The sequence below is a fragment of the Apium graveolens genome, chromosome 8, assembly GCF_009905375.1.
Source record: "Apium graveolens cultivar Ventura chromosome 8, ASM990537v1, whole genome shotgun sequence".
Classification (NCBI taxonomy): domain Eukaryota; kingdom Viridiplantae; phylum Streptophyta; class Magnoliopsida; order Apiales; family Apiaceae; genus Apium; species Apium graveolens.
This window is the reverse complement of record NC_133654.1, coordinates 105,507,945-105,523,145: the sequence shown is the minus strand read 5'-3', so window position 1 is coordinate 105,523,145 and position 15,201 is coordinate 105,507,945. Positions and strand designations below refer to the sequence as shown.

At 36.2% G+C, this 15,201-nt stretch overlaps 1 non-coding gene across 1 annotated transcript; it reads left to right on the top strand.

Moving 5' to 3' along the window:
• Window positions 1-6,400: 6,400 nt before the first annotated feature.
• LOC141682103 (small nucleolar RNA R71) lies at window positions 6,401-6,507 on the top strand. Its single transcript, XR_012559505.1, has one exon. It is a non-coding gene; the product is annotated as a small nucleolar RNA R71 (small nucleolar RNA).
• The last annotated feature ends 8,694 nt before the right edge of the window (window positions 6,508-15,201 follow it).

Sequence of the window (15,201 nt, the reverse complement as noted above, 5' to 3'; positions counted from 1 at the left end):
ATTGATAGGCTAATTAAGTCGATTATCTACCTATTGAATACTTATTCCATCTTATCAATAGAGAGTCGTATTACTATACGAGGAAGGTTACGATGCAAGCATAGAATTCTAATAACGATGACGTCTAGAATGAAATCCCAGATTCGATTTTCGATGTCGAGGGAGTTTCAAAGGTGATTATTTATAAGCTCGAGCAAGAGCATGGGTCCATAGAATGATGGACGGAATAGTAAATATTCAAACACGTGAAATATGATGCTATAATACTTGATGTTGACATATATACGTATATGTTTTGTTCTCCTATGACAAACCTCTATAGTTCAGAGGTAGATTCCAAGCCAGATATTTTATGGCAGTATATTTTATATATATACAATTCTCTTCAATTTGTTCTTTTCTCTCCTTTTCATTTCATATAAGCTGAGAAGAACAACCCTTCCAGAAGGGGAGGTATTGCCGAATGACTATCTATCTGTGTGATAGAAGCCTAGTAGGATACCATCTATTGTTTAATTGCTTGTCAAGTACTAAAGGCTGGCCACCTTCTGTACTAACTATGCAATGTAACAAGTGTTCATAATCATAGTGATCTCTCAATAAATTCTTTTACTTCTATATGAAGGACCAAGCTTTTGAAGATGGAGGCATCTAGAGATGAAGTGGTACCAAGTATGGTGGTATTCCGGTTCTAACGCGTTCGTGATACTAAGGTTGACGCGATTATTAAAAGGTTATAGAATGCTAACGAGCAAAAGTGTAATCAGTATAAAATTTGGTACGGAAGATAGTAACGATTACAAATTGGAAAATAGTGGGTATTGAGAAGCAAAAGCTGTAGATCTAGATGAGATAATGAGAGTATGTACAATAGACTTGAAAGAAATTTGGAATGATCACTTAACGCGGATTGAGTTTTCTTACGATAATCGATCGTATGTGAGTATCGAGGTATCGCCTTATGAGATCCTTGAGGAAAGACAATGTCGATCTCCCTTATGTTAGGATGAAGTTGTAGAGCGCAAGATGCTCGGACCCGAAGTAGTCCAAAGGACCAAGGATATAATAGATCTAATCAGAGGACGGCTGGTAGTAGCCCAAGATGGATATTAGAAGTATATTGATTTGACACGAAATGACAAAGAATAGGAAGTAAGGGACCTAGTGTTGTTATAGGTATTCCCTTCGAAAGGATGGATGTGGTTCGGAAAGAAAGGAAAGCTAAGCCCATGAATTGTTGGACCCTTGGATATATTAAGTCATATTGGGAAGTTAACATATGAGTTAGCCTTACCCCGAACCTTAGCAAGTTCATAACGTGTTCCAAGTATCAATGTTAAGGAAGTGTAATCCGGATGCCACTCAAATAGGGGCATATGAGTGCATAGACATGTAACCAGACGTAACCAATATGGAGTAACCAGGAAGGGTTATAGATCAAAAATGGACAAGTGCTTAGAAGAAGGGTTATCATGCTAGTCAGGGTTTCTGGCAGAACCACAATGTGGGAAAATTGACTTGAGAGTTAAAAAGTGCAATGCTAAGAAAGTATCCCTATTCATTTTCTATCTGATTCCGGGACGAAATCCTTTTAAGGAGGGGAGACTGTAATAACCCCAAAAATTTTGGATTTTTTGTAAACCTTATGAATAGTGATTTTGCTGATTATACTGAATAAGAAAACATTTCATGCCACACAATGTAACAGTTCTTTTATTGATATTCTGAGGTCTTATTAGTACTCTTTATGGTATATAAGTGTATGTAAAGATCGTCACAATCCAAATCCGAACACTTTGATTTTTTTCCCAAAAATCCACCAGATACCGAAAGAATTGAGTATAAGGTAACATGATAAAAAAGATTTAAATTCAAGGATTTTTAGAGAGGATCATAAAAGGAATGTAAAATATTGAGAAAGGTTTAGGGGAACCTAAGTAATAAGATCCCAGGTATGATCCCTCAAATGATAAATGAGAACGAAAGTTAAGCGAACCGTATAACAGATAAGCGGTCATTAGCCAAGTAACTAGGGGTTAATCAAAGAGGTTAGTGGATGATGATGTCATCACACCAACAAGAAGAAGACAAGTGTAAGAGGATGACATGAGAAAGATGACATAGGCATGGTGACATAAGCATGACAAATGGAGGGATTGGTTGGTTGATTGTGAGCCATACAATTTTTACCATGGTAATAATCTAATTAACAACAAAAGGAAGTAACCAAGCTAAACACCACACAAATCATTTAATCAAACTAGAAACATTTTTACTTCACTTTTTCTTCCATTGCTCTCGGCCAAAACCAGAGAAGAAACTTAAAACTACCATATCTCCTTCAATACTCACTCAAATGTTGTGTTCTATAGCTCGTTGGAAAGGTATTGAGATGAACTACAACTATTGTTCACAAGTTTCGTCCAAATAAGTATGGTAAGACCCTCATTTTTACAGTTCTTTAAATAGGACTTTTAGAAACTTCAAAACCTAACTTTGTTTTCTTGATTTCTTTGGAAAGATCAAGCTTGTAGGAAGTTAGATTAAGGCTCCCTAAGGCTTCCTAGCAACTTAACACCTACCAAGTAAGATATCAACTTCAAACCCTATCTTTGATTTTATGATTCCATTAAGTTTTATTGAAGCATTGTTAGTATTAAGATTTGATCTTTGATTATAAGTAGTTTTGGTGGATTTGTATTGGTTTTAAATATTGGGTCTTTGACTGGTTGGATAAATTGGTAAAACTTGGAGTTGGGGACTGAGTTTGTAGTATGATGGTTCAATATTGTTGTATTGGTCGTTGTGAGTGAATTGATGATAATTTAGAGTGTTAATTAAATTGGAAATCGCGTAAACATAAACGTCATAATGCCCGATTTTCCTTAACTGTTCTGTTCTTAACTTTAGGACCCGTGAACTCACTGAAAGATTCTAACCTTTGCCATGTTTAGATAGTTCATGTTACGAGCTTCGTTTTGATATGTGGTTCGCTTGAATCCGATGTACAGTTTAGGAGAAACGACCGTTTTAAGTAACGGCGTTTCGCGAACGAATCATTACCCCTCACCTTACTTTGAAACCTTGGTTAAGGCCCTTAAATGACTAATTGGAGTATGAAACAATTATTTAAAGGGGACTAGGAAGTTGGTAGGGCATTCGCGAAAGCGTCGCCTTAAAATTCGTAATGGTTAATTTACTAAAAATAGTGGAGCCGAGGCTACTCGAACGACTTATGTGATTTGTTAAGCGTAGAAATGACCATAAGCTAACGTTGGGGTTCAATTGGTTAAAGTCTAGTTTCTTAAGCGACCGTAGTTTAATTCCGGCTTATTTTGTTGTTCATAGGTTACCGGACCCACTCTAAGCTTAAGTCTACCCCCGAGCACTCAGGCAAGTTTTCTACCCGTTATACTGTTGTTGTGATGTAAATATATGTATATGCATTATCTTGTGATAAGTGCATGATTGTTATTAGCAAATTTTGCGATATATTGGAGCATGCTGATATGGTATATATGCATGTCTGTTTCGTAATCTTGATATCTAATTGTTGATTCAAATGCTTATAAGTTGCATAATACCTATGCTAGAGATAAGCAGTGGTTGCGTATACCCTTAGTATAGGGGACACAAAGGTGAACATTTTTCTAAACCGGGAGTCGATGTTCCCGAGTATTATATATATATATATATATATATTTTCATATATATATATGGATATAGTTTTCAAAACTATTAATCGAATAAGGTTTATTCGATAACTTTATTTTATTCAATGAATATTATTAGTTGAATATTCATACGAGGACTTATGACTCCATTTATTTTATTTATGGAATATTATTTTGAATATTCATTTAAGGGCTTATGACTCCGCTTATTTATTAAATAATATTCTTCATTTTATTAAAGAATAGTATTTCGATAATCAAACTTATTTTCGATTATTCATATAAAGATCTTACTTTCGTATAAGTATATCTTTGGTTATTCGTTATTCATTTCAAGTATGAGTTTTTTAAAACTTTTACTTCAATTATTTTTATAAAGATTATCCTTTATGGGAATATTATTTAATAATAATATTCAGATATTTTCTAATATATCAGGACTAATTTATTTTATTAAATCAGTATTACTCCAAACATTCTTAAAAATGTTTTGGAGTCTTCAAAATGATTTTTAAAAGTTAGAGCGGATCCCAAAACTTATTTTGATATTTAAGATCTTTCTTTCGAAGGGAATTTAAATACTCGCTCAAAACCTGAGGGATCCGGCTTAGTGGTGTAGTTTACATTCGCAACGAGGTTGCTATTTTGAGAAAAAATCTTGATTACTTGCCCATCGTTCGGGAAGTAAGTTCATCTATTTGAGTCGGCATAAGCAACATGGGCTCAGTGGGCGTCCATGAAAGTGTAATTGGCTCAGTGGGAGTCCATCAAATGCGTAAGTGGCTGAGTGGCAGTCCAGCATAAGGTCTATTACGGCCAGGGTGATGACCAGTGGGGAATTCGTCCATCTACTAGTAGAAAAGGTTACTTATTGGTATCTTTGCCTGATCAGCAAGATGTCAGGTTTATGCCAAGGTTTTCTCCTTTCCAAAATTCATTGGATATTGCAACTCTGTTTATAATTTTCATAACAGAGGTTTTCAAGGAGTGTATGAAATGTATATATATATATAGGTGTATATATATATCGGGACTTAATGAAGTATCTCGTAACTTCATTTCTTTCAAATGATATTTCAAAGATTGAATCTATTCAAGTCTTATCTTGTAATCTCATCAGTGTGATGAACTTTTGAAACTAATTATAACTTGAATGGTGGTAGTTCAAGTAGTATTCGGAAAAGATATAAGTATATTGGAGTATCTTGTAACTTAATCTTTTGAACTTATATCTAGTAAATGATTATCTTATGCATGTCAAAGATTTTCAGAAAAATGTTGAGACAAGGTTAGATATATGAGATCACCTTGCAACGATATTTTTATATAGTTATAAACTGGAACTATGTGTATATTATACATGTCAGAGGATTTCAAAGATTGTGAAAAGTATATATTTATGTATATACTGAATATTTTGTGACTTGGTCGCGTTAAGATATCAACTTGGTTCATTTCTTCTTAACCAAGACTTTCTTGAGTACTATGAGAATGCTCATATATTATAAATTATTATACATACTATTTCGGTGGGCTTGTTGCTCACCCTTGCTTTCTTCTTTCATCACACAACATCAGATAGACAAGATGAACAGGACCAAGCTCCCAATTCACGAGCGGATAGGAAACGTTTTGCAATTTCCTATAGGCGTTGATGTCGCTGTAGCTGAGGTAGGAACTACCAATAGGCTAGGCTTTCAACTTTTGATGTACCAGACTTATGTATCTTTATGAATTGTAATAATGGCAAAGAAATGTAAATTTATTCAGAAACCCTTTTAAGGTGTAATGGCATATAATTGTGGAATAAAATGACCCGTGTTATTTTTGGATATTCATCTCTGAGACTATAACTTGTTGTGTGTGTGTTTATTGTGGGGTCACAGTACGGAGTAGTTGATTGTTTATTAAGATTGGGTGTTATTAAGGGAAATGGAACTCGTGACAACCCGGATCCCCGACCCCGGATTTGGGGGTGTTACACTTTTACTAAAACCCTAGCCACCAAGAGAGAAGATGGATAGAGCATGAAGAAACGAGTTTGTGCTAGTACACATTCAATCCTTGAGTTCAAGCATTTGTGTGGATACCGATAGAGCGTAGATCGCGAGAGTGGGACGCGTGGTGATTGAACAAGTTTTGGATATCCATTAGTCAACCAATTGGTAAAGCTTCTAAGGTAAACAATATGATCTATGATTTAATATATGTTTTTCACATGGATCCTGCGGTGTGTTTCGAAGTTCTGATTTTTTACGTTTTTAATTACTGTTTCCATTGCGTTTATGTGCTCGAAACCCAACATTCGGTTATTAAGATGATAAGCGGTAGGTCCTGGTTGTTGTGGTCTCTGAAAATTACTCACAAACTGTGTTGACTCACTAGATATAGCACATTGATCCATCACATGTGCACCTGCACAAAGCTCACAAATACTTGCTATCTGATGAACTCCATAGTTAGGCAGAGAATTCACTTTCATAGTCAACGCTTTTAGCTGAGCCGCTATAGCCGTAGTTGTATTCACCTTCAGAATTCCTGCTACCTTGCCTTGTGGTAGTCTCTGAGTTTGGTTCTGATATTCATTAGTAGCAATCATTTCAATTAGCTCATAAGCTTCCTCATAGCTCTTAGCCCATAAGGCTCCACCTGATGCTGCATCTAGCATGGGTCTCGACTGTGCTCCCAACCCATAATAGAAGCAATTGATTACCATCCAATCAGGAATTCCATGATGATGACACTTCCTAAGCATCTCCTTGTAGCGCTCCCAAGCTTCACATAAAGATTCTCCCGATTGCTGTGTAAATTGAGTAAGAGCATTCCTGATTGTAGCTGTTTTTGCCATAGGGAATAATTTAGTAAGAAATTTATGAGCAAGATCCTCCCATGTCGCAATAGAATCTGCTGGTAGAAAGTGAAACCAACATTTAGCTTTATCCCTCAGAGAAAATGGGAAAAGTCTCAGTTTCACAGCATCTTCCAAAACACCGTTGAACTTGAAGGTGTCGCAAATCTCGATGAAATCCCTAATATGCATATTGGGATCTTCCATTGGAGCCCCCCCAAACTGGACTGAATTCTGTACCATTTGAATCATGCCAGGCTTGATTTCAAAGGTATTAGCTACAATGGCTGGTCTGACAATGCTAGACTGAATGTCACTGATTTTCGGTGGAGAATAATCTTTCAATGCTTTCGTTTCTACTGCTGGTTCCCCCATTATAATGATCACTTCCGTTTCTACTTCTTCTAGTGTGTCCTTATGAGATTGAGAATGTTTTCGCATACACGCTCGCTCGAATACCTAAAACACACAAGTAAAGTAAAATTGGTAAGAGAAATAATCCGAGACAATGAACTTTAACGACCACTGATGACAAGCACATAAACTAAATTTAACACCGATCCCAGCCAGCAACGCCAAAAACTTGTTCGCACAAAAACACGCAAGTATACGCGGTCACAAGTAGTATAAGATTAAGTTTTGTTCCTTCCAACAGAGATTGGTTTAATTCAGATTGTGCAATTATGCAACAATGTATGATTATTATTCACTGCTAGACAAGTATCAAATTGAGTTTGATTATCTAAAAGTAATTATGCTAGAATGAATTAACTAAGAGATTAAAATCAAGTTACTTATATGAAATTAAATATGGGATTTCAACTTCATTAAATACTTCATTCAGAGTTTATGCCTTTCATGATAGTATGTGACGGTTATGATAATAATCAGACAACACGAAATTAGTACACGCTATCTTTCAATATACATATCCCTACCACTCTGCATCCATAAATTAGATAGAGGCTGGCAGACACCAATTATGTTTAGACCCTATATATCTATAAGATTTGAAAACATAACGGTTTAAGAGCAAGTTATCCATTGAGATCACATAGGGCAGGGTAAGATGGTTAAAATTACACTATGAATCATGCATGTTAAAACATCCAAAAACCTATGATAGCATGGCAAGTTCTAAACCCATATATCCACTTTCGCATTCAATAGAGATTAACAACACAACTTAGATGTTAGCTACGCATCGAAGAAGATTAAGCACAACCATACGAGGAAATCGATAATTTATGACCCACTACAAACTTTAAGGCAATCAATTACTAAACTCCATAAATAAATCCGTTAGAATCCCATGATAACGGTTAGTTTATAATCAAATGGCTCGTCATCATGAGTTCCGATGAAAACATGATAGTAAAAAGATTCTGAATACTACAAGAGAATATTAAAGTATTAAGGTTTAGAAAAAAATCCGAAATGAGCATCCAAAGTATCACCTAATTAGAAGAATGCAATAATAAGATGTAGAACTAGATCTTCTTCTTCTTAGTCATCTTGTGCTCTCCACTTGTTTTTCTTTCTTCTATTCCGTCCTTTTGATTGATATCTTATGGTATTTATACTTCTAGATTACTCTGACCGCACGAAACTTCCAATCTGAATAAAAACAGTATTTATGTCTATACGACCTAGCGCGGGCGCTCCAGGACTGAGCGCGGGCGTGCTAGCCTTCTGTTCCAGTAGCGCGGGCGCGCCAAGGTAGAGGGCGGCTGCGCTTGACTTCTGCTAAAAAAACTGCTTTCTTTATTTCTCGGTCTGCTCCTCTGGCAAGCTTTCGCCCTTCATTTCTTGATCTTATTCCATCATAGAAGCATAGAAAAGTCCATTCCTGCCTCTAGTTATAGCTCTGCAAAGACTCAACAAAAATGCATCAAAAACACCACATATTTGAGATCAAGTCATCAACTTAAGCCGATATGAAGCATTCTAAATGGATATAAAATCCATTTATCAACAAGTGCAGGGGGAGCATCAGGAAATGAGACTAAACTACCAAAGGCTGTAAAATGGAGTGTCTATTTTTCTTCACTTAAATCAAAACACACTATCACCTCTGGTTCTTCTCAAAAAGAATCTGTTGCAAAATCAAAGACAATAGCTAAGACTGATGTGTCTAAGAGACAATCAGGTCTAAAGGTTGTTTCACATTCACTTAAATCTTTGGAGCAAAAAGGTGGAGTAAGGAAGAAAAGTGTTTTATCGGTAACAAAAATCAAGGAGAATGCATGTAGGAAGAAAAGGAAAATTAAAGTTGGCGTTAAGCTGGTTTATGAATTATCAGACATTGAGAGTGACAGTAATAATCCAATTGTATTAAAGAAGCCTGCTAGACCAGTGGAGGTTACTGGTGCTACTACAGAAGAAGACCAAAGTTTGATTGCAACTGCTAAGCCTAAGAAAAGAAGACTGATGAAGGCGGCATAAAAGATTCAAAAAAAATCAGATGGTCTTACTCTATTGACTGATATTGCTCTGGATCAGGAATCTACACATCCTGACAAGTCATTGTAAAATCCTGACAGGTCTCATGCAATTCCTGACAAGATATTGACAATTCCTGATCATATTGTTATTAAGTCTCACACAGCTAAGATAGTTGAAATTTCTAAGGAAGTTGGTCTACAGAAGTCTATCAAGAGAAAAGCACAGACTTCAACAATTTATCAAAGCAAGAAGATCAAACTTCCATCACCAAAGAAGGGGTACAATACACAAGAACCATCTTCTCAAAGTGAAGATGCACATGTTAATGCCCCACCTACACAAGAACCACTTGCTCAAAGTGTAAGTGCAAGCATAACATCACATCTGACTATTCCTGACATTTCTCAAGGAAGTCATATATTTGTGGCTGATGACATCTCGAAGACAATATAAAACAGGGAAGCCCATCAAAAGCACATTGCTGGATTGGATGTTGTTATTAATGATCCTATCTTTGAGGGAAGCACACATGAACCTTCGGTTCAAAGGATTGAAGAAGCTTCTACAGGTCAAGTCACACAAGAACCAACAGTTCAAAGTTCTATTACAGACTAAGTATCAAATCCTAATATGGGGTCAATTCCTGACAAGCAGCACATTCTTGACAAAAGGACAATTCCTGATGAAGCTATTCCCGATTCTACAAATCTAGATGTACTAATCACTTCTCAAGATAAGATTGAAGCAATCTTGGTGCAACCACTCAAGGATATACCAATGGTTGATACTACTCAAGGTACAAATCTTTTACACTCTATTTTATTTGATGACATGACTATGATTAGACATTTACAAAATAATACCTCTAGTCATATGATCACATACAACTCTTCTCAACCACCTCTTCCTTCTATAGGACTGTCACACCCCCAACTTAACAATACATAATATAAAAACTATTACAATAATTAAAAGAAAGTAAATACGACCGAATCAAAGATCTTGCAAATTAGGGTTTGGAATAGCCCAACACTATTCACTATTACAACTGGTTTTAATATCGAGTCCTCACACAAAACTATCTCTTATTTTACCTGAGCTCGAACATACAAATCGGAATCACAAGTCTTACGTGCTGTCTGCTTGAATCTAACCATAGCTTCTAGCTGTAATATCAGGGTGAAAGCAAGTAGTGAGCCAAATGCTCAACAAGTGCTAAACAATACGATACAAAACATAAATCGAGTTATATGAGAATGACAATGTGAAGATAGAGCTGATAATAATAAGAGATGAACTTTTGGGTGATGGCATCATTTGTTTGTATCAAAACATTTCCAAAATCATTTCTTAATCAAAAACCATTTTATGACGCTACGGATTACAGCCGGTGATCAGCCGCGAAGTAATCTTGAACCTTGATGGGTTCTGAAACATTAATGGGATTCTTAGGTAACTTTTAATCCTACAAAGTAAGTGTGGAAAGGACTCGCGTCTCAGTCCAGATCCACTATTTAAAGAAAACAGTTATCCCCCTTTGGGACTGAAAATCCAAATTTTTAATCATTTCAAAAATTAATGCCGATTGACAATTAATTTCTTAAATAGTAAACATCTTTATCAAGGGGTTATAGATCAACTTTGAAACACTGGAAATATGTCCACTAAATCTCAGGGTCATGATCCACTATACTTTACTCTATCAGGGTAATTGAACAGTTTCTATTTACAAGGATTTTGACAAGGAGATTTAGTAAGGTTAGTGGATAATATGAAAGAGTAATGCCAGACTAGGCTTAAAGCAATAGTTTCAGATAAGGTATAGGTCTTAAAATATCAAGAAGATAAGCATTACTGGTTCCAGGCATAATATAGGTGTTAAAATATAAAGGAAGTGATCATCAACTCAAGGTATAACAGGGTATCAAGCTTTAGGGTAAGGATAGGGTTATCAACAATCATTAAATTTTTTTAAGGAATGACTGGCTTTTAGGCTTCAAGCTGAGGTGACTGAGTATAACTTACACATGGTTCAACATCACAATTACTTTGGTATGCTAACATAATATGACATTTAATCTACTTTCATAACAATCTTCAAATGAGGCTAAATTACTTGCAATAGACACTCAAGGGTTCATGGCAATTCTATATAATATGAAGGTAGGTTTGGGAACCACTTGGTACATGTATAACAAGATAAATCAGAATACTCGCATCATATATAGGAACTAGTTATCACACATTTGCAGTGTAAACTAAAAGTAGGTCGAATCACTTGCCTTGAGAAAGGCTGGACTGAACTGGCAGGTAGTAGCAACTAGAAGCTTTACTCGACCTTTATGGCAAGTTTACCCTCGTCTCGAGATCCTACATAATTAGTAATAACCTCATTATAATATATTCTCACCAACTCAACCTATTTATAAACCGAAATTAAACACAATGACACTTAGGCCTATATACACGTAATTTATAATCACCTTATAAACATAATAGTACACATAGCCACATATGCTCACATACCATATTTAAGTACCAAATAATATCACACACACCATATTGCAAAACTAGGCTTGGATGATCTCGCTCCACAACTTAAGTTACTTGATCACTAAACTAGACAATATCTCCAAATTTTGGCCTCCTAACTCGATGTGCCTTTCACTATACTGGCTTTATTCTATCTTCAAACTATAGGGGTCAACCTAGGCCTCACTCATAAGTGCTCTAAAACTATGTGGTAAGTGAAGGTGCTTATTATGGTAAATTTCAGAATGACATATATGGTTTCTTGGGTGCATTAGACCCTCTTACACTTCAAGTTTACCTCCAAAACTACTACGCTTGACTCTTCTGGTCATAAGGCAACTTCCAAACTTGATGTGGCTCAAGGGCCTAGCTTGGGCCTCCCTAGGCCTAAGCTTAAAGTCCACGGTTCCCCTGTTTTTTTGGGCAGAAAAGGTCCTGACTTGAACTAACTTGTGACACATTATTCTAACTCAAATCCTATGAAATATGGATGGAAAAATTCCTCTGACACTCCCTCTAACTAAGGCCTAACAGGGCCTAATGAGGGCCTACCTATGACATGGTCAAAACTTCCCATTTCTAAGTTGCAACAAAACTGTCCCCTGCTGGACAGATTTTGTATTTCCACTCGTGCACCTAACCAAACATCTTACAAACCTCCAACGAACACCTAAAACCTTTTGTATACTCCTATTTCTAGCTTCTGGTGGCTTGGGCCTCAAAGTGCACAAAAATTCCCAATCAAAACTTTCCCACAAACTAGTGCAAAAATTCTAGAAAAAAATACAAACACTAACCAAACCCTTTCCACCTTAACTCCCACTTATTAACCAAGCATCCAACCTTTACCAAAGAAAGCCTAGTGCATCAACATCCTAAAATAGTGCCCCAACAGGATTGGAGATCATCCATGCCCTAGAACACCTACATGCAAATGAAAATATAACATGCAACTCATGGAAAACAGTTAACAAGGTTTCGACTAAATATGAAGTTTAAATTCTTGTAAATTCGACTGGAACCTATTACCCAACCTTAACAATCATGAAATATATCTTCTCTTAACTATTATTAAGCAATATATCATGGAAACAATCTATTTCAAGCACAAATAATTTGAATTTATAGACTTTTAAACATGAAACATGATTTTGAGAAGAGTAGCATACACAACATGGTTGATCATCATATTAACATCTTAAAACTAGCATGCAGGGCTAAACATGATTATATAGTGAAATTTAAGTAGCATGCAAAGGTTTTTAAGGCATGGTTTCTCCATAAAACACTTGATTAAAACATATATGAATTGTATCTCATAGAGAGCTCTTAAATTCACAAGAACCAAAGAGTTTCTCTTTGGAGATCACACAAAAGCTACACATGCAACCATGAAACTTCATCTCCTAATCACAAAATTCTTGGGAAGTATATAAAATAAATGTAGGTAGGGGAATTACACTAGGGAAGATGAGAAATGGGATGAAAAAAATGGAAGGGAGTGGGGATGGGGGTTTCGGCCGAGAACAAGGAGGAGAGGGGGGGATGAAAAGAAAAAGAGAGAAGTGAGTTGGAGTAGAGTGAGTTTGGTTGAGTGTCAGTTTGAGTATGATCATGGAATTACTCATATACAACTTGTGAGTGGAGTGTGTTTTTACCCTTCCCTCCCTTCTCTTCTTGAAAACAAACTTGCATGCAAGGGTATTCTAGTAAAATGGACTTGGTAGGAGTGGTTAGTGGGGTGTTTATTGACTCTAGTGCCCTTGAGTTGTATCAGAAACGATTTGCATGCATGGGAAAAAGAGTAAAATTCAAATTAAATAAACAATTAGTTGTAAAGAATAATTTTTATAAATAAAATTAATATTCAAAAATTATAAAAGTTGTACCATAAAATAACTTGGATTTTTAAAAAATTTATGAGATCACTTTTGAAATTTGTGAATGAAATCATTTTTAAAAGAGAATTTTCCAAGGTATAGAATATTCCTTATAAATCAAAAATAAAGGGAAATAATAAAACTCTTGCTTTGAAAGATTTATAATCTTCATAAAGCAACTTATAACGCAGCAAATTCCATTCACACAAACGTACAATCATTAAGTATATTTATAATTGGCTCTAATATTATACAAAGTTCACAAATAATATTACACAAAATGTCAGTCGTAACATCCTCTCCCCCTTAAAGGATTCTGTCCCCAGAATCTAAGAGAACAGATGAGGATACCGGGAACGCATATCAGACTCTAACTCCCAGGTTGATTCTTCGACCTTGGGGTTCCTCCAAAGTACTTTCACTAACTTTACCGACTTATTCCTAAGACTCTTCACTTGCCGGTCGAGTAATTTGACAGGTTGCTCCACAAATGACAGGTCTGCCTGAATTTCTACAGGTTCATATTCTATCACATGGTTGGCATCATGATTGTACTTCTTAAGCAATGACACATGGAACACATTATGCACATGCTGATACTGAGGTGGTAAGGCTAACTCGTAAGCCACCTTCCCCACTTGACTCAAAATTTCAAAAGGACCTATATATGTAGGTGCTAACTTCCCTTTCTTGCCAAATCTAGACAACCCTTTCCTTGGTGACACTTTTAGCAAAACGGCTTCGCCTACTAGGAATATAACATCCTTACACGCTGGATCCGCATACTTTCTTTGTCTATCTTGAGAAGCAAGCAACCTTTTCTGAATTAATTTGACTGTCTCATGCAACTGTTGTACCAATTCTGAGCCTAGAATCTGTCCTTCTCCTACTTCATCCCAACTTGTCAGTGATCTACATTTCCGTTTGTATAAAGCTTCGTATGGTGGCATGCCAATACTGGAGTGATAGCTGTTGTTATAGGAGAATTCTACTAATGGCAAGTGGTCGTCCCGACATCCTGCAAAATCGATTGCACAACTGCGCAACATGTCTTCGATTGTTTGAATTGTCCTTTCGCTTTGACCATCAGCCTGCGGATGATATGCCGTACTCATGTTCAACTTCGTACCTAGACTCTCTTAAAATTGCTTCCAGAATCTCGAGTTAAATCGGGGGTCTCTGTCTGAAACTATCGATACGGGCACTCCATGTCTTAGTACGATTTCACACACATACAGATGAACCAATCTGTCCAATGATGACTTCTCATTGATTGGAAGAAAATGCGCCGACTTCGTAAGGCGATCACCTATAACCCATATAGCTTCATGTCCGGATTTCGTTCGCGGTAGTCCCACTATAAAGTCCATGGCAATATTTTCCCATTTCCATTCTGGAATCTTTAGGGGCTGAGTTAATCCGTTTGGTCTTTAATGTTCTGCCTTCACTTTCTGACAAGTATAAAACTTCGCAACCTATTCTGCCACTTCTCGCTTCATATTTGGCCACCAAAAGTTCTGCTTCAAGTCTTGATACATCTTGGTGCTTCTTGGATGGATTGAAAATCTTGAATTGTGGACTTATTGCAAAATCTCATTCTTCAATTCAGGTACATGAGGAATCCAAATTCTTGAGGAAAACCTTAGTATACCTTGCTCATCCTTTTGAGTACCAATCTCTTCTCCAGTTAGCTGATTTTTCTCTTCCTTCATTACTTTTTCCTGACATTTCCTTATCTTTTCCAATAATGTTGGCTGAAAAGTCATTGTAGGATAAACCTCTTCAACTATTCCACAATCATAAAGTTCCGATTCAAATCTCT